Below are 25,984 nucleotides of genomic sequence, written 5' to 3'. Positions count from 1 at the left end.
TTCCAAATGGATGGTGGAGGATATGTTATGGTCAATGAGTATTTGAATGTCCACTGCATTTTACCATACCAGATATGGTTAATCCCTGTACTCCACTGTGGTTGCTAGTTTTAGAACGAATAAGTGTCCCGGTTAGTAAGAATAGATCATGTTTATCGAGCACTAGCTTGCAGTTTCACCAACATATAAATGGGAGGAAGTAAAAGAAATAGGTTTTAGTCCAGGCTCTCCTACCCATTAACCAAGGTATCTTGGACAAGCCATTCAGCCCTCTAAAACTCACCTTTCTAAAATGAGAAAACAATTAATGTTGGTGATCAAACGATATATGTAAAATGATTTAAAGGCAATAAACTACAATTTACATGTAAGTTATAATTATGCACACATTAAATTAAAAACAAGTTACCCTTAAATACTAACTTAACATAATTTGTCTTTGATGATTGAGAAGGCACTTGGAGGTACAGAAATTGCTCATAATTGACACAAAACATAAAGCCGTTGTACTGCTATTGTAGAAAAACTGAACTTAATAAAATACCAAAACAATCAGTTTTTGATAAAATTGAAAAGAAATATGTTCCACAGCACTCCCAATTGCTCCAAATCTAATGAGGATGTAACAGACCTGACCTCACAGCCCACAGCACATGGTCTCCTTCTCCTTGTTTCCCTCACCAGGAGGAGGGCTGGGACAGCTGTGACCCAGACGGCATATGTCCAAATGATGGTCTGTTGTAGGAAACTGATGGACTGCCTTCCGGGACATAGGCTCTCTCCTCCATCTTCCACCTCTCACTTTAGGAAAACCAATTTCAATTCATTACTTGTCCACTCAGAAACTCTTAGGGGGCACCTGGGTGGCTCAGTTGGTTAAGCCTCTGACTCTTGGTTGTGGCACAGGTCACGATCTCGCAGTTTCCTGAGTTCGAGCCCTGCATTGGGCTCTGTGCAGGCAGTGTGGAGCCTGCTTGGGATTCTGATTCTCTCTCTCTCTCTCTTTCTCTCTCTCTCTCTCTCTCTCTCTCTCTATTCCCCCTCTCTCCCCCTCTCCCCCTCTGCCCCTTCCCCACTCATGCTGTCTCTGTCTCTCTCAAAATAAATGAATAAAACTTAAAAAAGAAACTCCTAGAAGTCCATTGTGAGTTCAAGATATAAAAGCAAAATTTTCAACATCATGTTCGAGGTCTACTTCCTGCCAACTAGTCTCTTACAGTCCTTGAACACACAAGGCACATCCCCAAGACCATGCTTTAGATCACACCCTTCACCTCCCCTGGGTCTAATTCTCCCCTTGCTCCAGTGCCTGGCTCACATCCCATCTCCTTCACGTGACCTTCCTGGTCACCCTACTTAGCAAAGACTTTTCTCCCAAGTTCCGTAGGGGTCCTTAGGGACTTACCTTATTAACTACCATCATCACCTAGCATGGTTTAAATATAGGAAGCTCTTATTTTTTGCTACTGGGTAGCACCTAGTAGTTAAAAATAAACTCTTGGCAGCATTTTCCACAACAAAGTTAGTTGCATGCTATTACTATAGGCAAAACTATTAGCCAAGTGAAGTGCATTCTAAGGGCTTGCCCTTCCTATTTTCAGCTGTTCCCATCCACTTTGCACCACCCACCAGCACCACCTCACCTCACTGGTAGCTCAGAATACTCTCTGTAATGATGGATCCTGCTACAGAGACTACTCAGGGCCTGAGATCTGTCCATCAAAAACATACCCTCCTAAGTCATTTACTTGTTGTCATTTTTTGTATGTTTCTTGCCATCCTAAGTCTTATTCCAAAGAGCCCTGGTATTTGATAGGTCACGATAGATAATCCTTTGGCATTTAGCATGTATTTATTAAATGCCTAATGTATGAAGAACCCAGTACTTAGGTGTTGGTGACATTGCCATGTATAAGGGAGATTAGGTTCCTGCCTTCATGGAACTTCGTGGAAGATACAGAAAATAAATAAGCAAACAAACAACTCCAAAACATGATAGGTACGTGCTACAAAGAAAATAACCCTCAGTAGGCACTATTACAGCGTGTCAAGCATGTGGAATCGGAGCACATTTTAGACAGAATGGTAAAAATAGAAGCCAGCCATATAAAAATCCAGGTAAAGAGCATTCTAGAAAGAGGGACCAGTCTTTTTTCACTGACAAAGAGCTGGAGAAAGGTTTGTGTGCCCCCGGAATAGGGGATCAGTTTTTTTAGGAATGAAGGAAGCTGGGAAGACAATGTGTGAGAGAAGTTCTATGATGTAAGCAACAATTCTATCACACAGAGTCTTAGAGGTCAAGGTAACTTGTTTGTTCTGAACACAACACTTAATCTTAAGGTTTGATTACTCCTTACTAGCGGATAACATTAAACAAACTATTTAATCTATATAGGTTTCAATTGATTAATCTATAAAATGGCATTAATAATAGGACCTTCTTCATAGTGGGGTTGTGATGATTAATGAGATGATCCATTTAAAGAGTTTTACCAGTACCTGGCACACAGTAGGTAAGAGTTAAATATTAGATATATTGATTATCTTTCTGGGAAATGTGATTAAACTTTCACAAGCAATGCTAGTAACTGGATTTTATGCTCCATAATAGGTTGTCAGGATGGTCATTTTGGGAAACAGATCTTTTCGACAGTGGTTTAACCTGATCAATTTCTTTTTGTACTTTACACTGCCAATTATATAGGCAGAGATTGACCTTCAAAACAGTTAGCAACTGATAAGGCACAGGGATGGGCCAGTCAGAAGGCACAGTCAATGGCAACAAGGACTACAGCTTTAGCAGCGTGTCCTAGCCAGTTACCATCCTAAATGTATATGCTACCCCTATCCCAAGAACTTGAAAACTCACAAATTATACCATAAAGCAATCACAGAAAGGATCAAAGTAAAGTTATCCAAAAGGATCAAAGCAAGACCACTCCTGAAACAAAATGGCAACCAGGATGTGTCAATATGAAAAGGGGAGGGGTCCACAAAGGAAAAGTCAGAAAGGCTGACACACTCTGTCTCCAGCACTGTCGGCAAAAGAGAGTGCCCACATTGACATATACCCAGCAAAGACCACAAGTCTAGAGGGAAAAGGAGTATGTCAGATGCCAGACACTTTGATACTACACTGGCCACTTGTATCATCCAACAAACCTCCTTGCTCAGAGAACACTGCCATAAAGCAATCTTCTAATTTTATTTGATTCCCAAGTAATTTTACTTATCGAAGAAGAATGGGATGACCAGCAAATACAAGGAGCCAATCTTTTGGAAATCTACATTTTTAATATGAATTTGCAATTCAGCCTCTGACTCTTTATATTCATCATTTACAATTTGCTTAGTGTATTAGCTTGAGTTGCCATAAGAGAATATCAGACTCATTGGCTTAAATGATAGACATTAATTTTCTCACAGTTCCGGAAACTGGAAGTTCAAGATCAAGGTGCTGGCAGCGTGGGTTTCCGGTGAGACATCTCTCCTTAGCTTGCATTTGGTCACCTTCTGTGTCCTCACATGACCTTTTCTTTTGCACACATGCTTCTGTGCCTCTTTCTTTTCTTTTTTTTATAAGGACATCAATCCTATATGGTGAGGCCCCCACTCTTAAGACTTAATTTAACCTTAATTACCTCCTAAAAGGCCCTATCTCCAAATATAGTCACTTTGGTGGACAGGGCTTCAACATGAATTTTCAGGGGTTACATCTCAGTCCATAAAAAGTTTCAGTCAGATGCCCAAGTCTGATCACATCTCAGCATGCTAATAATCAAATTTCTGAATCTAAAACCGGACATAAAACCCCAGGTATCAGTGGCTACCCCCAGACCCTGTCTCTCTCTGCTGGTTAATTCACTGTTGGATTTCACCATCACTACTACCCTTTGCCTTTCCCTGCTAGACTCTTCCCTATATTGTGGGTCTACAAGGTGCAAACATTATCAAGACTTCTTAGTCAGTTGGCCAACTTGGATTCTGCCAAGAGGAGGCAGTGAGAGATCAGGAAGCAACTGGAAACAAAAAGCCCTCTGCTTCCGGCTGCAGATGAGCGGCATCAATAGCAGGTGACTACACAATCCAGTAACTTCTGTGATTCCTCCAACAAGCTCAGTGTAAGAAAAAGCAGTAGCAGCTTTCCCCGTCTTTGAGTATCACCAAATTCTGCCTTTTGCTCCTCCAGCTTTTCCAACAGTTTCATTAAAAAATTCCTTGCATTGGGCCTGGGTGGCTCAGTCAGTTGGGCATCCGACTTCAGCTCAGGTCATGGTCTCGCAGTTTGTGAGTTCGAGCCCTGCGTCAGGCTCTGACAGCTCAGAGCCTAGAGCCTGCTTCAGATTCTGTGTCTCCACCTCTCTGCCCCTCCCATACTCATGCTCTGTCTCTCTCTGTCTCTCAGTAATAAATAAACATTAAAAAAAATTTTTTTTAATTCCTTGCATTAACTCTCTCCCTGCTTGAAATATACAGACCAGTTTCTCCTTTCCAGGCCTGACAATAACTGATTCACACTCCATAAACATACTGCTGGACAGGCAGCCAGCCTTCCTTGGGCAACTCCTGGTCTCCTTTTTGTGAGGCTCCAGAACAATAGCATAGAATTAAAAATCTTACCAGACACTAAGTTCCTGGAGAGCAGGGACAATATTTTATGTTCCGTGTTCTCCTAGGTAGAATAATGCCTGATGCATGCAACATGGCAGACACTCAATGAGCATTTGTTGTTTGCATGAATAAATGAATAAATGAACGTTTACAGTTGTCTTTGTGAACACCTAAAGAGCAGGGAAGCAATATAACATTGCTAAAGCAAAGAACTGCTATACACATTTATAAACCTGAAATTACTTTTATAGCCAAACACACAGTTATATTCAAACCTCAAAGAAAACATTTTGTCAGTATTTTAAAACTATTATCAACCTAAAAATTACTGCTTAGGACCTGCCTCAACTAACAAAGCACCAGAACTGAGTCCTGTCCCTGCCTTTTCTGAGGTTCTAACAACTCTTGTTATAAAGAACACACATTTGCCTCCAAATGATGGGTTGGAAGCCTCTCCTTCCTTGTACTGGGAGGAAAATGGTCAAAGAGTTGAAGGAAGACAGGATATTAAGCATCTTTTTTTGACTGATGGACACTGATACTGGTCTCCCCTCCCCTCTCACATACATCACTCCCTAAGTGATGAAAATACCATTTCTTGGTATCTGTAGAATCTGTGTTGGGCTTAATAAACTCTCTTGAATTTTCCTCACAGATAGTAATGGCCTTTCAAGACTAAACAGACCCTTTAATATTCCTAAAGATGTCAGTAATTTCTTTTCTCTGCCAGACTTTATTAACCAACTGTATAATTTTCAAGGGACAGTAACCAAACACCATTAAATAAAACCACAGAGGCATATTTCCTCACATGCACATATTCATACGCATGCAGACACATTCACACACACTCGCCCATCCACTCACACTCTACTCGGGGAACTTTTCTCCGTAGCAATCCCTGCCTCTCTCATTCCCCCACTCTCCAGCCCTGCTTTGAAATTTTCATGGTAGTGCCAGAAGAAATGGAGGAAAAAAGTAGCACCAAAGGCTTTAGAAGATCTGGCTCTCAGCCCTCTTTGCCAGGTAAACTTGGGCAGGTCCCCTAATTTCTGTGAGTTCACATTTGTCTATCTCTTCTCACCACGTTACTGTGAGGTTGAAGTGAGACAACGTATGATTCAGGGTATTTTTCAATCAGCTTCATTAAGCAACAAACTGTGCAAAATAGGATTGTTTGCAGCCCCGTATACATCCAGAGAACAGAAATTGTGTCAAACTTATTGACATGTCCCCTGCAGGACCCAGCATAATAGCTCCTATATGGTATAAATCCTATAAAGAATAATTTCAGGGGGCACCTGGGTGGTTCAGTCAGTTGGGTGTCTGACTTCGGCTCAGGTCATGATATCACAGTTCATGGGTTCGAGCCCCGCGTCGGGCTCTGTGCTGACAGCTCAGAGCCTGGAGCCTGCTTCAGACTCTGTGTCTTCGTCTCTCTCTCTCTGCCCCTCCCATGCTCACATTCTGTCAATCTCTCTCTTGAAAAATAAACATTAAAAAAAAATTTTAAAGAATAATTTCAGACTTGAACATGCCAAAGACAAATCAAAAGGGAAGCAAGTTTCTTGTCCCTGACAAAGATGAAATCTTTTCATCCCACCCTGGATGCTCCTTCAAATCACCTGGGAACCTTGTAAAACACACCGATGCCCAGACTCCGTTCCAGACCACTGGAATCCCTTTTTTTTTCCCAGACAAAAATAAAGAAAAAAGTTTTATTAAATTCCAGTTAACATGCAGTACAATATTGGTTTCAAGAGTAGAACTCAGTGATTCATGACTTAGACTTAACACCCAGCGCTTATCACAAGTGCCCTTCTTAGCACCCATCTAGCCTATCTCCAACCTACCTCCCTCTGTCAAACTTTATAGTTCTCTAAGACTCTCTCTTCTCTCCCCTTCCCCTATATTCATCTGTTTCTTAACTTCCACATATGCTATCATATGGTATTTCTTAGTTATTTCACTTAACACACTCTAGCTCCATTTATGTCATGGCAAATGGGAAGATTTCATTCTTTGGCTAATACTCCATTTTATCACTTTCTTATATATACATGCCCGCACGTGCACACACATACACACACCACATCTTTATCCATTCATCAGTCAATGGACATTTGGGCTTTCTCCATACTGTGGCTATTGTTAATAATGCTGCTATAAACCTTGGGATGCATGTACCCCTTTGAATCTGTATTTTGTATCCTATAGGTAAATAATAGTGAAATTGATGGATCATAGGGTAGTTCTAATTTAGTTTTTTCAAATATTCATAGTAAAAAAAAAACATAACTCTTAAAAATCCTTGTATGAGTTTCCAGATAAATTATTAATTGTTCTAACTAGGACTGATCAGGATGTAGTACATTTTACTGTGAGGAATTGTTTTAAAAATAGGTTAAATATTCTAGAAAATGGTGGACCCAGAGATTGAACCAAAGTAGGCTAGCTTGGAGAATGTAAATGTAGTTCAGAAAAAAAAAATGAGTATTAGGCACACCCATCTCATTGTCTTCAGTGTTCCAGATTCAGTCCCAAAGTGTTTAACTCTCAAAAGCCCGCCTCTACTAACAATATGACAATTAAGCTGAAATTAAGTATCATCAACAGGCCACATCCCCTCTGGCAGCTATGGAGGAGAATCTGCAGACCACTGGAATCTCTAGGGGAAGGGACCCCAGGCACCAGAGTATGGTGACAGCATCCTGGGTTGCTGACCACTGATTGAAGCAGTGGTTCTCAAACTTTGCCATCTATGAGAGTCACCTGGGGAGTCATTGAGATCAAGTGAATCAGGATTACTAGGGGTGGATGCAGTCACCATGACATTAAGTTCCCTGAATGACTCCAACCTGCAGCGCCAGTTTCAAAGGGTGAAGCTGTGCCCCCTTTCATGGCCTCCTTCCCTTTCTCAAGGGCTGAGGGACATGTAGTTGCTGGCAGAAACAACTGCTTTCTTTAGCCACAGCAACCAGCAATTCTTAACCTGAAAACACTGACCCCAAAGAAGAATGTCAGATACAAACAATTTGGATCAGCACCTTCCTCTGTATGCCCACTCTGTCCAGCTCAGTAATCACCCTGCATAAACCGGTCTTTCGCTTTGGGCAAAAACTAATGTTGACCGAAGACAGAAATATCAGATCTAGAGTCCAAATTAATGCACAAACATCTCAGAAACTCAGAGTGAGGCCACCCATTTAGAGAATGAGGGAAAGAACTTTCAATACCAAATACAAGGATGGAAGAAAATCCTGATTCAAATGCTCCCAGGCCCGCTCCTTCCTTTCTCCCCACTGTTCTCCAAACATACCTGGCTCTCATTTCTAAGTGCAAAGAGTAGGAGGGAAAAGAGGAAACTGTGAATCTGTAAGATTTGCTTAGAGCTACCAAACAGAATCTTTGAAACTCCTGTCGGCTTTGTACTGAAATCTTTTCATCCACATGCATCAAGTCTACATAAAGGAAAGAATTGGCTTGTCTTATACTTTAAATACATACACACAGCAGTTTCCTTTTAGAAGATATATTGCCTCAATACCTTTCTGCTACCGATACACCTATTTGTGAAGTACACAGGTAGGGGTGTATATACACATGCACACATGTATATATGTATATATGTGTGTGTTTGTGGGTTGCACGCTACGTGAACGTGTAGAAGTGTGCGTGCTCATGCATGTGTGAGTGTACACACTCCCAACAGAAAACCACTGTCTCCATTCTGGACAGGAGAATAAAAAAAAATACCAAATGATGGGACTTTCAACCACAAAATAACTATTTAAATCCGAACAGCACCCTGAAACTGATTTAGAAGACTGAATGCTAACAGATTTCCCGAATGTAGCCCATCCTTGCCAGATAAATTAGGGGCTGGAAACGCTCTCTTCGGGATGTGACAACAGCTTTTTTCTTTGAAGTGGAGGAAAAGTTTGCATGATGATGAAAATTGGTTTTTAAAAAATGATTTCATGAGCTCGTGTTTATTAAACTTCTCACCCTAGAAGCTACTCAGTAGCCTACAGCTGATAATTTAAATGCCAGAATGGAACCCTAGGAATTACTGCCTCGTGGTCTCCATAAACGGCTACCTCCAACACAGGAACTAGTGAACCCTAGTCAAGTCAGGGTCTGGAAATCTTGGCAGTTACTCAGCATGCAGCTTCAGTAAAACAGTTAAAGAATTGATACTAATTTGAATTAAGTTCCTTAGGAATGGAGGACAGGGAAAGCTCTTTGAACCCCTAAAATATCAAAAATTCAGCGATTTCCAACTCCTTACCATTTAAATATTTTTTTAAGTTGAGATATCACTCACATACCATTAAAGTTCAGCCTTTTAAAATATACAATTCCGTGTCAGCCCTTTTTATTACCAAAACTTATTTGCTATAGAAACTCGGGTTATGATTCTCCCTCAGTAGGGACACAAAGAAGTTTCCTCATCACTGCTTCAGGCTCCATCAAACCTGACTGTGTCATGTCCCCATCATTCTGGGTAGCAGCATCAGGGATAGTCCTGAGTTCAAGCTCTGCAACTGAAAAGTTCTATGACCATAAACATTTTCTGTGAGCTTGAGCGATTTAACATCACTTGGCCTTGTTTTCCTCATAGATAAAATTCAGATAATAACGATAGCAGAAATCACCTTAACAAGATGGCTCTGAAGTTTAAAAAGTTTGTTTTAAAATAATGAGTAATGGAGCGCCTGGGTAGATCAGTCAGTTAAGCATCCAACTTCAGCTCAGGTCACGATCTCATGGGTTCATGGGTTTAAGCCCCGCGTCGGGTCTGGGCTGACAGCTCAGAGCCTGCTTCAGGTTCTATGACTCCCTCTCTGCCCCTTCCCCACTTGTGCTCTGTCTCTGTTTCTCAAAAATAAATAAATGTTTAAAAAATTTTAATTAAAAAAATACTGAGTAAGATAATAACTGTTAGGTATAATTCAACAGAATTAATTTGGCTCAGAATTCATAAATAGTATTTATCCAATATCTATTTTGGTCCCAGACCTGTGTTAGGCCCCAAGAGAGAAAAGAAGTAGAAAGAAAGAAAAAAAAAAAAAAGATATAAAGCACACATCCTCAAATTTTAAGAAGGGGGGGCGGTTTATATTGTAAAAAGGTAAAAAAAAAATGTGAATGAATGAATTTTTTGGTACAAAGGAGACTCAATTTCAGTTGGAATAATCCTGTAAAACCTGTCTTTATTTCATTCAAGTACTTCCAGCTGATTTCCAGACAGAAACTATTGCTACATTTTTAGAGTGTATGAACCAAAAGCTAAGAGACAGAACGGCAGGGCTTTGGAACAGGATATGCCTTTCATCTCTGGCTGCTCTTCTCCAACCATCTGTTCTTTCTCTCCCAGTCCTTCTTAGTAAAGCTTCTCCCCCCATTAAATTTCCTCCTCTACCTCTTCTCCATTTATCGCTTTAAGGAACGTTCCTAGTTCATTACATGAAATGCCCATACGTTGCCCAAGAACTCCTTGGGGTAAAGTCAGTGTAAAAATGAAACAGATAAATAAATGACTTTTAAAAATAAATAAAGTGTGCACATAACCCCAGAGGATTGGAAGACTATTCAGATAAGTGACTAGGGAAAAGAATTTTCACAATGTGTCATCTGCTAACGCTAATGAGTTAATTAAATTAGAAAAATTCCACAGCCAGAAGCAAAAACATCCAAATACGTGGGATGCTGGGGGAATTATAGACCATGCTACTAAATGCATTCTGTTCAAGCTACCCCACCCCCACCCCCCCACCCCCCCACCGCTTTGAAAAGGCTGTGGAGAGCTACACTTAAAAAACCATCCAATTTCAAGAGCGTATTTTCCATCTGGGGCCAGTTGGGTAGAATATGCTCTAAACTCTGCAAAGCCTGCTGAAAGACAACATGACTTGTTAAGAAAACTGTTTATGAAAAACAATGTTTTGAGAAGATCCAGCAAAAGGTTTAACTGTGATGTCCCCCAACATTGCTGGATTCATTATTTCCCATTAAATGCCTGAGCATACAAGTGAAAAGCCAAAACAATTCAGGAAATGGATACAATCAAATGAGCTGGACGACAGTACATTTTTGCTAAGGCTTTACATGGTAATTAGAATATTTCCAGCTACCTGGAAGCTTTTCTCTTCAAAAGGTTTTTTCTTTTCTTTTATGGTAACCTCCTTCCACAGCCCCTACATCCCAAACAATCCTGTGTGGAAAAAAAAATGCTCAAAGCCTAGGAAATCAAGATTGAAATTACCATTAACATACTGAAACCAATAGAAAGGATGCATAATAAACCATAAAATGTAGAATATAACATTAAATGTCCTAAGTATTAATAGCTGTCAAAATCAAATGTATGAAAAAAGTCTCAAAGATGTTTATCTTTTTCTATTCAGTGTTTACTTAAATTGCGAGCACTATTCACTTGTGAGGAGGGAGGTGAGCTGAAGTCCCTTTCAAAGGTCAAACAGGTGATGACCACCCATTTACACGAATAACTAGAGAAAGTGAGGTTAGGGGTGTGTGTGTGCATACATGATGTATACATGTACTACACATACACTCATGTGTATATACTTACATGTGCATATATGATGATATTTCTCTTCTTGTTCTCATGTCTCCCAAATTATGAACAGTGCTAATGAAAACTTCTAATTATTAAGGATTTTTTTTTCCTTGCGATGAGTTGTTTCTTTTTATTTGGGCTTTGAAGGCTCAGGAATAAGAGAAGTTCTCTGGATAGCTGGATAAACCTTCTCATATTCAAGAATAGGAATCACCAGTGGATTCATTAAAATGCAGATTCTGACTGAGTAGGTCTACAATGAAGTCTGAGATTTTGCAAGTCCAATAAGCTAATGCTACTTTGATACTAAAGGATTAGAAATTTTAAATGGGGAACATATCTGTGTCCACTTAAGAGTAAATTTTCTCATAAAGCTATGCTCTTTCTAGCTAAATGTCCTAAGTTTGTTCTGGACATAATCTAAGATATTGAAAGGACTACATAGGTCATGTAGCTTAGGTCTTATGCAATCATTTTTATGTTAACCTCTATTCAGGATATTTGGAATCCCAGAACCTGAGGTTTAAATGGTTTCTTCCAGGGGCGCATGGGTGGCTCAGTCAGTTAAGCATCCGACTTCAGCTCAGGTCATGATCTCACGGTCTGTGGTTCGAAACCGCATCGGGTTCTGTGCAGAGTGCTCCTCGGAGCCTGGAGTCTGCTTCGGATTCTGTGTCTCCCTATCTCCCTGCCCCTCCCCAGCTCGTGCTCTGTCTCTCTCTCGCTCTCACAAAAATAAACATTTAAAAAAAAATTTAATGGTTTCTTCCAGACCCCTCTTCACTCCCCACCGCAATATAGTCATTGCCTCTAAAATAAACCTAACAAATTGTTGGCCTGTCTCTGCTCATCTCTTCTGGTGACAGAAGCTTCCACCACATTCCTCAGAAGCCCATCTCATATTTGGGGACGTGAATAGTTAGCAAGGTTCACTCTGTCTCCTGGATTTCTACCCACTTGGCCATAATTCTGTTTCCTGCAGCAAATAAAAGTTTTCTCTTATTCAAGCAAAATACCCCCAGTTTCTTCAACACTTTCTCTTGTGAGAAAGTTTCCACAGCCCTTGGCTTCCTTGTCCCTGTCTCTGAAACTTCCTAGAACTTAACAAAAATCTAGAAGGTAATTAGTTTTATTTTATTCAGATTCCTTTAAAAAATTATAATACATGCATTTATTCTCTTTGTAAAAGACACAAGGAGTAAAAAAAAAAAAAAAAAAGTACATAGATTGTAATGTGAAAACCATACCGTTTTCACTCCTGTCCCCAGAGATAATGACTTTTAATAGTTTTCCCACTTATTTCCCTGTAGAAATATGTAAATATATATTCATTTTTTCTTTCCATATAAATGGGATCAACATTTCTTTGTGACTTTTTTCACCTAAGATATTCAATACAGATGGACCTAATTCATTTTTTTACAGCTATATGTTGTTCTATACAATTAACAATAAGTCATTTATTAACTTATGGGTAGAAATTGCAACAGGCACTGTTGTTTTCTATTTTAGACAGTGCTGCCATTAGAATGACATATGCCTCTTTTGTGCTGGTGTAAGTTTCTCTATAAGGTATAGACTTCTAAAGATAGAATTACAGTATAAAAATTGTATAATTTTGATAGAAATTGCCTAATAGCTTTTTTTTCTTCCAAGATTTTATTTAGATTCAAGTTAGTTAACATATAGTGTAGTACTGGTTTCAGGAATAGAATTTAGTGATTCATCACTTACATGTAACACCCAGCGCCCATCACCACAAATGCCCTCCTTAATGCCCATCACCCATTTATCTCATCCCCCCACCCACCTCCCTCCATCAACCTTTGTATAGTTTGTTCTCTATAGCTACAAGTTTCTTCTGGTTTGCCTTGCTCTCCATTTTTATCTTATTTTATTTTTCCTTCCCTTCCCCTATGTTCATCTGTTTTGTTTCTGAAATTCCAAATATAAGTGAAATCATATGGCACTTGTATTTCTCTGACTTATTTCGCTTAGTAATACACTCTAGTTTCATCCACATCGCTGATAAGGGCAATATTTCATTCTTTTTTATTGCTCAGTACTATTCCATTGGTAGGAATGCAAACTGGTGCAGCCATTCAGGAAAACAGTAGGGAGGTTCTTCAAAAAGTTAAAAATAGAACTACACTAAGACCCAATAACTGCATTACTAAGTATTTATTCAAAGGATACAAAAATAGTAATTCAAAGGGTTGTATTCCCCCTTAATAGATTTTGAAAATATTTTAAGAATGGATGTTACCACTAACAATGTATGATACTGTTTTCCATAATTGTTGTTACTGAAGAGAACCAATCTTAAAACGTTTCCAAAATTGTTAGCAAAAGAAAAAAATAAAGATCTCATTGCTGTAATTTACATTACATCATTATTAGTGAAGCTAGATGTCTTTACATGTTTGTTAGTCATTTGAATGATTTTTCTTTTTATTGCCTACTTGAGTTGTCTGCCCATTCTCCCACTCCTATTGTTTTTTTGTTACCTCATAGGAACTATTAATACATTTTGAATGTTAATTATTCATGAATGCACATTGCAAGTATGTTCTCCCAGTCTATCTCTTGGTTTTTCACTTTGTTCATCTTTGTATAGAATGTTATAATTTATTTATGGTCAACTGTGTCAATCTTTTCCTTTATAGCTTCTAAATTGAAAAAAAAAAATTCCATTATGCTCTCTTAATCCTTTATGGTACTATCTGAATATACTTTTTCCATAGTATAAAGCATAGATTTAACTTGGTCTTTGAAAAGTATATTCATTAATTCTGTGATTAAGGTTCTGCCACTGATTTGGAATGTCCCTGCATAATAGAAAACTTCAAGATATGCATGGTTCTTCTCCTTGGACTCTCTACTGGAAAAAAATACTAATCTAGCAGCATCCGGTTGGCTCAGTCAGAAGAGCATGTGTCTCTCGATCTTGGGATTGTGAGTTTGAGTCCCACATTGGATATAGAAATTACCAAAAAAATTTATTTAAAAAAATACTAATCTACTTGCCTAATCTCACACCATTACCACCCACACTGCTTTAATTATGAAGTTTTAGTAAATTTTGATATCTTGCTGTTCAAGTTTCCCTTGTTGTTGTTCTGTTTGGAAATTTCCTTTGCTATTCGTGCTCAGTTTTGCCTTCCAGTTGAGCTTTATGATGATTTCACTATGTTCTACAAAAAGTATGGTACAGATTTTTATTGGATTGTATTTAACTTTATATATTATTTAGGAAAGAATTTAGATTATATTTTTGAGTCTTCCTGTTCAGTTATGTAAATGTGTTCAGCTATGTAAATTTGCTTAATGGCCAAAAATTCTTCCCATTTCAGAATGCCTTTTCTTCCTTTGAAATGTGTCTTTGATGTTCTTGCAGTCTAGGGATGGTGTCCATTCCAGTTCTTGAAAATGAAAGGGTTTAGGACTCTTTTGACCAACAAAAAAGGGGGAAAGGATAATGAGGTCTGACACTAAACCTAAAGTGAAGTTTCTATCTTCTATCTTAGAACCCTGAAACTACTGTACTATGAAGAATTTCAGTATAGCTCCCTGGAAGAGGAGAACTGAGGTGCCTAGCCACATCAACCACAAGATGTCTGGGTGAGGCCACCTTGGACCCTCCAGCTCCAGTCAACTCTTCAGGTGACCACAGCCATAAGAATAAACTCAGATGAGAAAAACAGAAAAACCACAGAGATTGCCAACTCATGGAATTATGAGAAAAAATATAAGTCATTTTTGTGTTAAGTTAAAGAAATACTAGTTTGTTATGTAGCAAAAGATAACTTAAAAAGAATATCTCTCCATTAATGTGGGTTATTGTTCATGTCGTTTAATAAATAATTATAAATTTCATTAAATAGTCCTTAGGCATACCTCCTTTAAATCTGAGATATTTATTTATTTTTATTGTTCTTGAAGTTAAATACTTTTTTTTCTGATTACATTTTCTGATTGGTTATTAGTAGTGTAGAAATAAACTATTGATTAATAAACTTTGAACTTCAGTTTAGACATTATCCTGAACACTTTTGCTAGTTCTAAATATGCTTATTTTATTTGGTTGGGTTTTCTAGATAGAAAATAGCAACATTTTTGGCTCTTTCTTTCCAGTATTTGCTATTCCAATATTTGCTGGTCATATTGCATTGGTTAAGATAGCAAGTTGATAGTGGGAATTTTATTCCTTACTTCAGTAGAATGAGTTGTAGTTTCTTCACCAGTGATTATGAGATTGTCTGATTTCTTTGTAACTAAGAATTATCAGATTGAGGAAATTTCTACATATTCTTAGATCACTACAGTTTTTTTAAATGTTTTATTGTTATTAAATTTTCAAACATATTAAAGTACATAAAGTAACAAACGTTGAGGTACCCACTGCCCATATTTAACATAATTAATCTTTTGCTATATTTGCTGTAGTCTTTTTCTAGGCTTTATTCCAGGGATATAAGAGTGATTCAGTATTCACAAATTGATCAATGTGACACATCACATTAATAAGATAAACGATAAATGGTTTATATGTGGTTTTTACCATCTGATTATGTCAACAGATGAAGGAAAACTTCTGACAAAATACAATATCCACTCATGATAAAAACTCTCAACAAAGTGGGTTTAGAGGGAACATACTTCAACATAATAAATGCCATATATGAAAAACCCATAGCTAAACATCATACTCAATGTGAGAAACTGAGAGCTTTTCCTCTAAGATCAGGAAAAAGACAAGGATGTCTGCTCTCATCACTTTTATTCAATGTGGTACTGGAAATCCTAGCTGCAGCAATCAGACAAGAAATAAAAAGCTGAACTCATAGAAACAAAGACTGTAATGGTGGTTGCCAAGGGCTAGGAGGTGGGGGAAAATGGAGAGAAGTTGAACAAAGGGCACAGACTTCCAGTTATAAGATGAGTAAGCTAACTGTAGTTAATAATAATGTATACTTGAAAGGTGCAAATAGTAAATGTTCTTACCACAGACACACACGCAAAATGGTAATTATATGATGTGATGAAGGTGTTAACCAACCCTGTTATGGCAATTATTTCATAATGTATTCATGTACAAATCATCATGTTGTGCACCTTCAACTTACTCAATGATATAGATCAATTATATCTCAATAAAGCTGGGGATTAAAAGAAAAGAAATGCTTTATTACTTTTTGCAGTTGGATTGAGTAGCCTCCTGTGCAGTTGGATTGAAGACAGTATCTCTACTCTGACTTGATTACTATTTTTTTATACATTTATTCAAGGTTCTTGGCATAAGAAGGAGCCACATCTGACAGGAAAACATTGGCCTGGCCATTAGTCTTTCTAAGGACTGAGTCCTCCCTCTATTTCACTGTTTCTCAAGCCTTTAAAAATTTTGTATCACCTTCCTTCAGCACCCTTCATTTTTTTTCCTAATTGCTCTACTTCTCCCCATGAATTTTTTTTCAATTTTTTATTACATTTATTTACCTTTGAGAGACAGAACACAAGTGGGGGAGGGGCAGAGAGAGGAGACATAGAATCCGAAGCAGGCTCTGGGCTCTGAGCTGTCAGCACACAGCCCAATGCGGGGCTTGAACTCACAAACTGTGAGATCATGACCCGAGCTGAAGTTGGATGCTTAACTGACTGAGCCACCCAGGCGCCCCTCCCCATGAAATTTTAACACCACAGATATACTGTATACCTATTTCAGTACTGTTGACATTTGGAGGGGCTACAAACAATTGTGATTTCAAAGTTTTTTGGTCTCAAGAGCCATCTCTGTTAAGAATGTTTCTATCTAGAGATTCCAAACACTTTCAGGTTTCTCAATTTCCTGTTTGGAGCAATTCAATTGGACTCTCTTACATAATCAGAAAGGCTTGTGATTTTCTTGACCAACAGAAGCTGGCCATGGTGACAATGAGTTCTGAATTATTGCACTAGGTGTACACGCATTTGATGAAGCACCTTACAGGGAGAGGAGAAGAAAAAATGATTGGGCAAAGACAGGGATGCAAATCGAAAGAGCTAATAAATCAGGAAGGTAATGTAAAAGAGGGAAGCTGGCCCCAGGGAAACTATGTCCACCTGGAAGTTCATGTTCTGCCTAAAATGGGCAGCTGACGCTCAACTGCATCCAAACCCACTGGACAGGAATGAAGGTTTATTATATCAAACCACTCAATTTCTAAGAAAAGTAAGAAATTCAGATATTTTTGTAAAATCTCTCACTTTTTAAAGATTGCTTCGATTTAAAAAATCTATTTCACAAGCCCCAAAGATTCGTCTTTCAGAAGTATGCAGCTTATGAATTACAAATTTGCAAACTTTGGCTACATGAGTCCTCATGAACCTTCCACCTCCTCTAAAATTTGATGATTTTTACATTTTTAAATTAATGTAAGACTCCAAGAAGACTCAGTCTTAAACATTAACACAAAAACTCAGAACAGCAATGGGGAGGGGGGATTTAATTTTCCATCACCTGCCAATGCAATGGAGGAAATTCAAACCTTCTTTTCAAAGATAATTTTACTCCTTTTATGTGATGTCAAAATGTGAAAGCAATTATCAAAAGTTACAGAATAAGTTCAGAAAGCTTAAAAGTTTTTTCTCCTTACTTCAAAATTAAAATAATACTTGGGTTACTAAATAATTTTTAGATATTCATGGATGCCATTACAGCACATAGATTAAAAAGCCTTTCCTTCAAAGCCAATTTTATACATTTCTTCAATTTAGTAAATTCCCTGAGGTATGTGAGTATGTACTTCTGTAATTTTTTGGTTGTCTTTATGTTTTTTATTCCTTGTTGGCTTTAGTATGCCTGTCTAATCCACACAAAAAAGTTGTGAAGATCACATGTGGATATTTTGATAGGTCATGCTAATTAAATGGCCTGAATTATGGTCATACTTACATCTCATATTTTGCTGTGTGGATGGCTTCTGTGGGGTTTAGCAAGTCTTATTAAATTTTAGAAATTCAAATGTAAGATATGTATATCTGGTTCTGTTAATAACTACCTATGTATCTTCAGACAAATTATTTTTCTATTCTTCAGTTTCCCCCTTTCACATACAAAAGGAAATGAACTAAGTGAACTAAGGCCCCTTTTGGCCCTCAAATATTTTGATCTAGAAAACAATGAAAAGGATTAAAACCTAGAGTTTTGAATTCATTGCATCTTTTTATTTAAAACTTTATTGAGATATAATTCACGCATCATAATATTGACCCATTTCAAGTGTACTTTTCAGTTGATTTTAGTGAATTCAGAGTTGTGCACTCATCACTACAAATGTTAGAATACCTTCAAAAAACAAAAAAACTACAACAAAAAACCCCGACACGTTAGTTGTCCATCTCCCCACACCCACTGCCCGCCACCTAGCTACAGCAACCCCTAAATCTATATTCTGTCTCCAAGGATCTGCTTATTCTGGACATTCCATATAAATGGAACCATAATAAGTACTGTTTGTGACTTCTTTCACTTAAGATGAGGTTTTAAAGAATTCCCCATGCCTTCGCACATATTAGTACTTTACTTCTTTTTATGGTTAAATAATATACCATTATATGGATTACTATATTTTATTCATGTATCCATTTCTTAGTTATTAGACATTTTAATTGTTTCTGAATTTTGCTACAAACATCCATGTATAATTTTTTGTATGGACATATGTTTTCATTTCTCTTGGGTACGTATCTGGAAGTGGAATTGGTGGATCAAATGGAAACTCTTAGTTTAGCACTTTGAAGAACTGCTCAACTCTTTTCCAAAGTGGCTGCAACATTTTAAACTCTCATCAGCAATGAATTAGGGTTCCAATTTTTCCACAACTTTTTCAGCATTTGGTATCGTCCATCTTTTTTACTATAGCCACTCCAGTGGGGTATGAAGGGCTATATCTCACTGTAGTTTCAACTTTTATTTCCCTAATGACTGATAATGTTTAGCATCTTTTTCTGTGCTCATTGGCCACTTGTATGTCTTCTTTGGAGAAACATCTATTCAAACTTTCGCCCATTTTTTGATTGGCTGATTTGTCTTTTTATTGTTGAGTGGTAGGAATTTGTTTTTTATTTTCTAAAAATCTCTTGCCAGGTATATTTACAATTATTTCCTCCCATTCTGTGGGTTACCTTTTCACTTTCATGATAGTGCCTTTGACACACAAAATTTTTTTTTTTTTAATATATGAAATTTACTGTCAAATTGGTTTCCATACAACACCCAGTGCTCACCCCAAAAGGTGCCCTCCTCAATACCCATCACCCACCCTGCCCTCCCTCCCACCCCCCATCAACCCTCAGTTTGTTCTCAGTTTTTAACAGTCTCTTATGCTTGACACACAAAAATTTTTAATTTTACTAAAGTCTAAGCCATCTATTTTTTGTTTTGTTTTGTTGTTCATGCTTTTAGTGTCACATCTAAAGAAACCTCTGGGGGCGCCTGGGTGGCTCGGTCGTTAAGCGTCCGACTTTGGCTCAGGTCATGATCTCGCGGTCCGTGAGTTCGAGCCCCGCATCAGGCTCTGTGCTGACAGCTCAGAGCCCGGAGCCTGTTTCAGATTCTGTGTCTCCCTCTCTCTGACCCTCTCCCGTTCATGCTCTGTCTCTCTCTGTCTCAAAAATCAATAAACGTTAAAAAAAAAAATTAAAAAAAAAAAAAGAAACCTCTGCCTACTCCAAAGTAATGAGAATGTACTTGTATTATAGGAGTAATTTTAGCTCATACATTCAGATCTAGGATTTTTTTTGACTTAATTTTTTATGGTGTGAATTAGGGGACCAAATTCATTCTTTTACACATGGATATCCAGTTGTCCTAGTACTATTTATTGAAAACGCTATTTTTCTCCCCAAGGAATTTGTCTCAGCACCCTTGTCAAAAATCAACTGACCGTAAGTGTGGCAGTTTATTTCCGTACTCTCCATTTTATTCATTTGATATCTATGTGGAGTCCTATGTGTACCGCACTGTGTAGATTTTAGTTTTGTAGTCAGTTTTGAAATTGGGAGTGTGAGACTTCTAATGTCAGTTTTCATTTTCAAAATGGTCTTGGCTATTTTTCATATAAATATACCTTGTATTTCCATATGAATTTCAGCATCAGTTTATAAACTTCTACAAAAATTTAGCTGAGATTTTGATAGGGATTGCATGGAGTCTATAAATCAATTTGGAGAGTATTACCATCCTAACAATGCTGTGTTTTCTGATCCATGATAATGAGCTATCTTTCTACTTGTTTAGATCTTTTTTTAAGACTCTTTCAACAATGTTTCACAATTTTTTGGTGTACGACTCTTACACTTCATCTGCTATACTTATTCTCAAGTATTATATTTTTTGGTTACTAACCTAAGTGGGATTGTTTTTCTTTTTAATTTTATTTATTTATGTTGAGAGAGAAAGTGCACAAGCAGGGGAGGGGCAGAGAGAGAGGGAGAGAATCCCAAGTTATCAGCACAGGGCCTAACGTGGCACTCAATTTCATGAACCATGACATCATGACCTGAGCCAAAATCAAGAGTTAGATGCTTAACCAACTGAGCCACTCAGGTGCCCCTGTTTTCTTCATTACAGTTTTAGATAGTTTATTGCACTGTATCACTTTTAAGTTTCAGGAGAAAAATTAGGTCCTACTTCATTCATGCCAACTTTTTCTTTCGAGTTTCAAGAGAAAAATGAATTCGTATTTCATTCATTCCAACTTTTTGGTGTTTTGCTTTAAATGATGTATTTTTATTTTACTTCTAAGTAATATATTTCTATTTTCCCATTTTATTTTTAAATTTCATTTTTATGAAGGCATGACAAGACTCATAAGAGCTATACACTGTATATTTGAATTGAAGTTAAGCTGGACACAGCAGGTCAATTAAATCACTTACAATAAATAGCAATAGACTTCTATCATCTTTTACTAGCACCCGCTGAACACTTACTGAATGCACAACACTAACATTGTCTCAGTAGCCCGTGTTCGCTGAAAATGCATTCATTGCCATCTAACAAGCAAACTGCATTTAACTCTCATGACCTCAGAAAAACAGTTGTTAAGAGACCAAAACATAAATAAATACCCTCATCATTTCAAGCTTGTTGTTTTGATTAAATATTTGCATTTTTTGCATTAAAGGAAAAATGTCCTTTGACTGCCAAAGAAAAAAAAAGTACTATGAAGCTGAATTTCAGTTTTACTATTCAAACCTTTCCAAAGCTGCCACTGTACATTGCCTTTTAAATTTATGTTAATGTTATTGAAGGTATAAAATGTTATTATATGGAAAGGAAGAGGAACAAAATATATTCAGACTAGTAGATATTTTCCTGACAAATACAACATGTATTCAAATGGAAAGTCACATTATGTCAGTAGGAAAACTTTGAGGATCAGAGGAAGTTAAATACTCAACACCCTGGAAAAATACAAACATTTAACATATGTACATTTTTGTGGACAATTTTAAGGATTCATGGTTACTCTGCAGCCCAGTCAAGGATAAATGGACCTTAAAGCAAGAACTTCCTATTAAATAATATTTGAAAAAGATATATAACTGTCACAGATAAATTCTCTGGGAAATATAAACAAGATAAATATCCTTATGAACCAGAAACTAAGCTCAGAGAAAAAAGAGGGTACACTGAAGTCCTGGGTTTACTGAGTTCTGGGTCTAGACACATATAAAAATGAGAAAGATTTTATGACACCTAATATGTACTAGGTGTCAAAATCTTTCTATAAAGGTTTAAAGACAAAGGCAGCAAGCTCTCTTCATGAAAACATAGTCAGTAAAAAGGATCCCTCAATCTTGAAAGAAGGTTGGTAAACACTAATTGCTGCCTGAGGCTACAGTTTGTATAGGATGCTGATCTTCATGGTAGAAGGAAAGTTCCCAAGTTCGGACTTGAATCAAGTCATTTTCTAGCTTAATTTTATCTAAGATGTGCCCAATTTTACATTACAGGGTAGATACACTATGTTATTCATATAAACCCTGGTTATCTTGAAAGCCTGCAGAAAGCATCCACAAACCCTCTAGATGGAGAGGAGTGTGCAGAGAGAAGGGGGGGGAAATTTCTCATTCAAGATAAAATGGAAAAATTAAAGTACATGAAGACTAATACTGACAAAAGAGCCAAATAAAAAATAAAGAGAATTCACTGATAAAGAAATAAAAGCAGTGAAAAAACTAAAATTGACATCAGAAGAAGACATACTAATATGGCAAGCAAGTACATGAAAAGGTGCTGGACATCACTATCATCAGAGAAATGCAAATCAAAACCACAATGAGATATCACCTCACACCTGTTAAAATGGATATTATCAAAGATATAAAAGATAACAAGTGCTGGCAAGGATGTGAAGAAAAGGGAACGCTTGTGCGCTGTTGGTGAAAATGTAAGTTGGTGCAGCCATTATGGAAAATAGTATAGAGTTCCTCTAAAAATGAAAAATAGAACATACAATCCATCAATTCCACTTCTGAATATATGTCCAAAGAAAACAAAACCACTATCTTGAAGAGACATCTATACTCCCATGTTTACTGAGATTGTTTCCATTTATTGGCTATTGTGAATACTAACTAAGGGATTTAAAACACACACACACACACACACACACACACACACACACACACACACCCCATAAGATTATTCAGCCTTAAAAATTAAGAAAACCCTGCCATATGCAACAACATGGATTAATGTGAAATAAGCCAACTCAGAAAGAGAAATACTGCACTATCTCACCTGTATTTGGAATCTAAAAAAAAGTCACACTCATAAAACAGAGAGTAGAATTGTGATATCCAGGGACTACAAGGTGGGGTGGGGGAAATGGGTCAAAGAATACAAATATTCAGTTATGCTAGATGAATATGAAGATCTAATGTACACCATGCTGACTACACCTAATAATACTTTATTGTGTACTTGAAATTTGTTAAGACAGTTGATCTTAAGTGTTCTCTGCACACATACACACACACAGAATTGTAACTATTTGAGGTGATGTATATGTTAACTAGCTTGATTGTGGTATCAATTTCACTACATATATATCACATTGTATACCTTAAGTATTTACAATTTTATTTGTCACCTATGCCCCAATAAAGCTGGAAAGAGGAATGAGTAAAAATAAAAATATAAAATTGGAAAAACATTCATAAAAAGAATGAGAATTTATAACACAAGAACATGCATATAAGGAACACAAAAAAGGACCTATTATAAATCTAGAAAAGAAAATCACGGTCTGAAATAAAATGCCATGACTAATATAAAGTTTAGACAAGACAATGAAGAGAGAATTAATGAAATAAAAATTGTAGTGAAGAATTCACCTAGAATGAAGCATACAGAAATAACTCAAGAAATATCAATTGAAAGTTTCTGAAATACATCTAAGAAATTCAAAAAAAAAAAAAAAAAAAGAGAGAGGGAGAGAATAACATAGAAGAGATATCCTAAGGAATAAAAACTAAAATTTTTTCAAAACTAAAGAACGTGTGTTATGATTGAAAATACAGAATAAATAAATTTAGATCAACATGTATAATATTAAAGGTACAGAGCATACCCAGCAAAGGGAAAATCCTAAAAGGTAGTAGACATGTTTGGTTTTTTTTCTAATATTTTACTTATTTTTGAGACAGCACAAACTGGGAAGGGGACAAAAGAGAGGGACAGAGTATCTGAAGTGGGCTCTGAGAGCCCAATGTAGGGCTTGAACTCACAAACCTTGAGATCATAACCTAAGCTGAAGTTCAGCGCTCAAATGACTGAGCCATCCAGGTGCCCCAATACTAGAGATGTTTTTTAAGTGACATACAAATGAGCCAGGGGATATTGGTGGGGGGAATGGATGAAATGGATAAAGGGTACAAATTTCCAGTTATAAAATAAGTAGACCGTAGAAATGAAAAATACAGCATAGGGAATATAGCCAGTAAAATTGTAATAACTTTGTTTGGTGACAGATGGCAACTACACTTTATCATGGTGAGCACTGAGTGATATAGAGAATTGTTAAATCATGTCACACATTTGAAACTAATATAATACTGTATGCTGATTATACCTCAACAAAAACAGCCTTTTGCTTAAATAATAACATAAAAATAAAAATAGAAATACAATAGGATTTATCAATCAATTTAAAAATCAACATAATTCCACTGCTGGGTATTCACCCAAAGAAAAAAGACAAATGCACCCCTAGGTTTACTGCAGTATTATTTACAATAATCCAGAAATGGAAGCAACCCAAGTGTCCACTGACAGTTGAGTGGATAAAGATGTGGTATAGATAGATATACAATAAAATATTTGCCATAAAAAAGAATAAGATCTTGCCACTTGCAAGAACATTAATGGACCTGGAGGGCACCACACGAAGTGAAATAGGTCAGACAGAGAAAGCCAAATAACCATGTGATTTCACTTACCTGTGAAATCTAAAAAACAAATGAACAAACAAACAAACAAAAGCAGAACAGATTCATAAATACACAGGACAAACTTATGGATGGGAGGGATGGGGCAAAATGGATAAAATTGAGTGGGAGGTACAGGCTTCTAGTTAAGAAATGAGTCAGGCACAGGGATAAAAGGTACAGCATAGGAAATATAGTCAATGGTATGGTAATTATGTTGTATGGTGACAGTCAGTAGCTACACTTGTGGTGAGCACAGCATAATATATAAACTTGTCAAATAACTGTGTTGTATACCTGAAACGGAAATAACATTGTGCGTCAACTATACTTCAACTTTTAAAAAATTTTTTAATGTTTATTTTTTAGAAAGAGAAGCAGAATGTGAACTGGGGAGGGACAAAGAGAGAGGGAGACACAGAATTAGAAGCAGACTCCAGGCTCTGAGCTGTCAGCACAGAGCCTGATGCGGGGCTTGAATTCACGAACCATGAGATCATGACCTGAGCTGAAGTTGGAAGCTTAACTGACTGAGCCACCCGGGCACCCCTATACTTCAATATTTTTTAATGTTTATTTATTTTTGACAGACAGAGAGAAAGAGATAGAGATAGAGATAGAGAGAGAGAGAGAGAGAGAGAGAGAGAATGAGCGGGGTAGGGGCAGAGAGAGAGGGAGACACAGAATCCGAAGCAGACTCCAGGCTCTGAGCTGTCAGTACAGAGCCCGATGCAGGGCTCGAACTCACAGACCACAAGATCATGACCTGAGCCAAAGTCGGACACTCAACCAACTGAACCACCCAGGCGCCCCTATACTTCAATTTTTAAAAAGCCTATTAGATAGCTAGACTGCCAGCATATTTGCAGTCATCACAAATAAATGCCTGAACACAAGAAAATAATGTCTTCAGAATGTTGAGGGCAAGTAACTGTGGACCTAGAATGCCAAAGTGAGATAAAATATACCCTAAGGAATGAGAACAGTCTAAAAACTCTTTAGACTTACTCAAACAAAAATGTTTACCTTTCCCAGACACTCACTAAAAAATTACTGAAAAATGTAGTGAACACAAAATTCACAACTTTTTTCTTATAGTCTTTTTTACTCTGCTATAACTTTTGGTTAAAAAGAAGAAGTAGAGCACCCGGGTGCCTCAGTCGGTTGAGCATCCAACTCTTGATGCTGGTCCAGGTCCTGATCTCTAAGTTTGTGGGTTTGAGTCCCACTCCGGGCTTTGTGCTGACAGCATGGAGCCTGCTTGGGATCCTCTCTCCCTCTCTCTCTGCCCCTCCCCCCTCTCTCAAAAATAAA

The 25,984-nt window shown here is 37.3% G+C and overlaps 1 protein-coding gene across 3 annotated transcripts in view; it reads right to left on the bottom strand.

The window, feature by feature from the left end:
* NCKAP5 (NCK associated protein 5) overlaps nt 1-25,984 on the bottom strand; it is a 968,925-nt gene that overhangs the window by 826,615 nt on the left and 116,326 nt on the right. The window lies entirely within an intron of this gene.

The sequence above is a fragment of the Panthera onca genome, chromosome C1 (assembly GCF_046562875.1).
Source record: "Panthera onca isolate mPanOnc1 chromosome C1, mPanOnc1 haplotype 2, whole genome shotgun sequence".
NCBI lineage: Eukaryota > Metazoa > Chordata > Mammalia > Carnivora > Felidae > Panthera > Panthera onca.
This window is presented reverse-complemented; position numbering and strand designations above follow the sequence as displayed.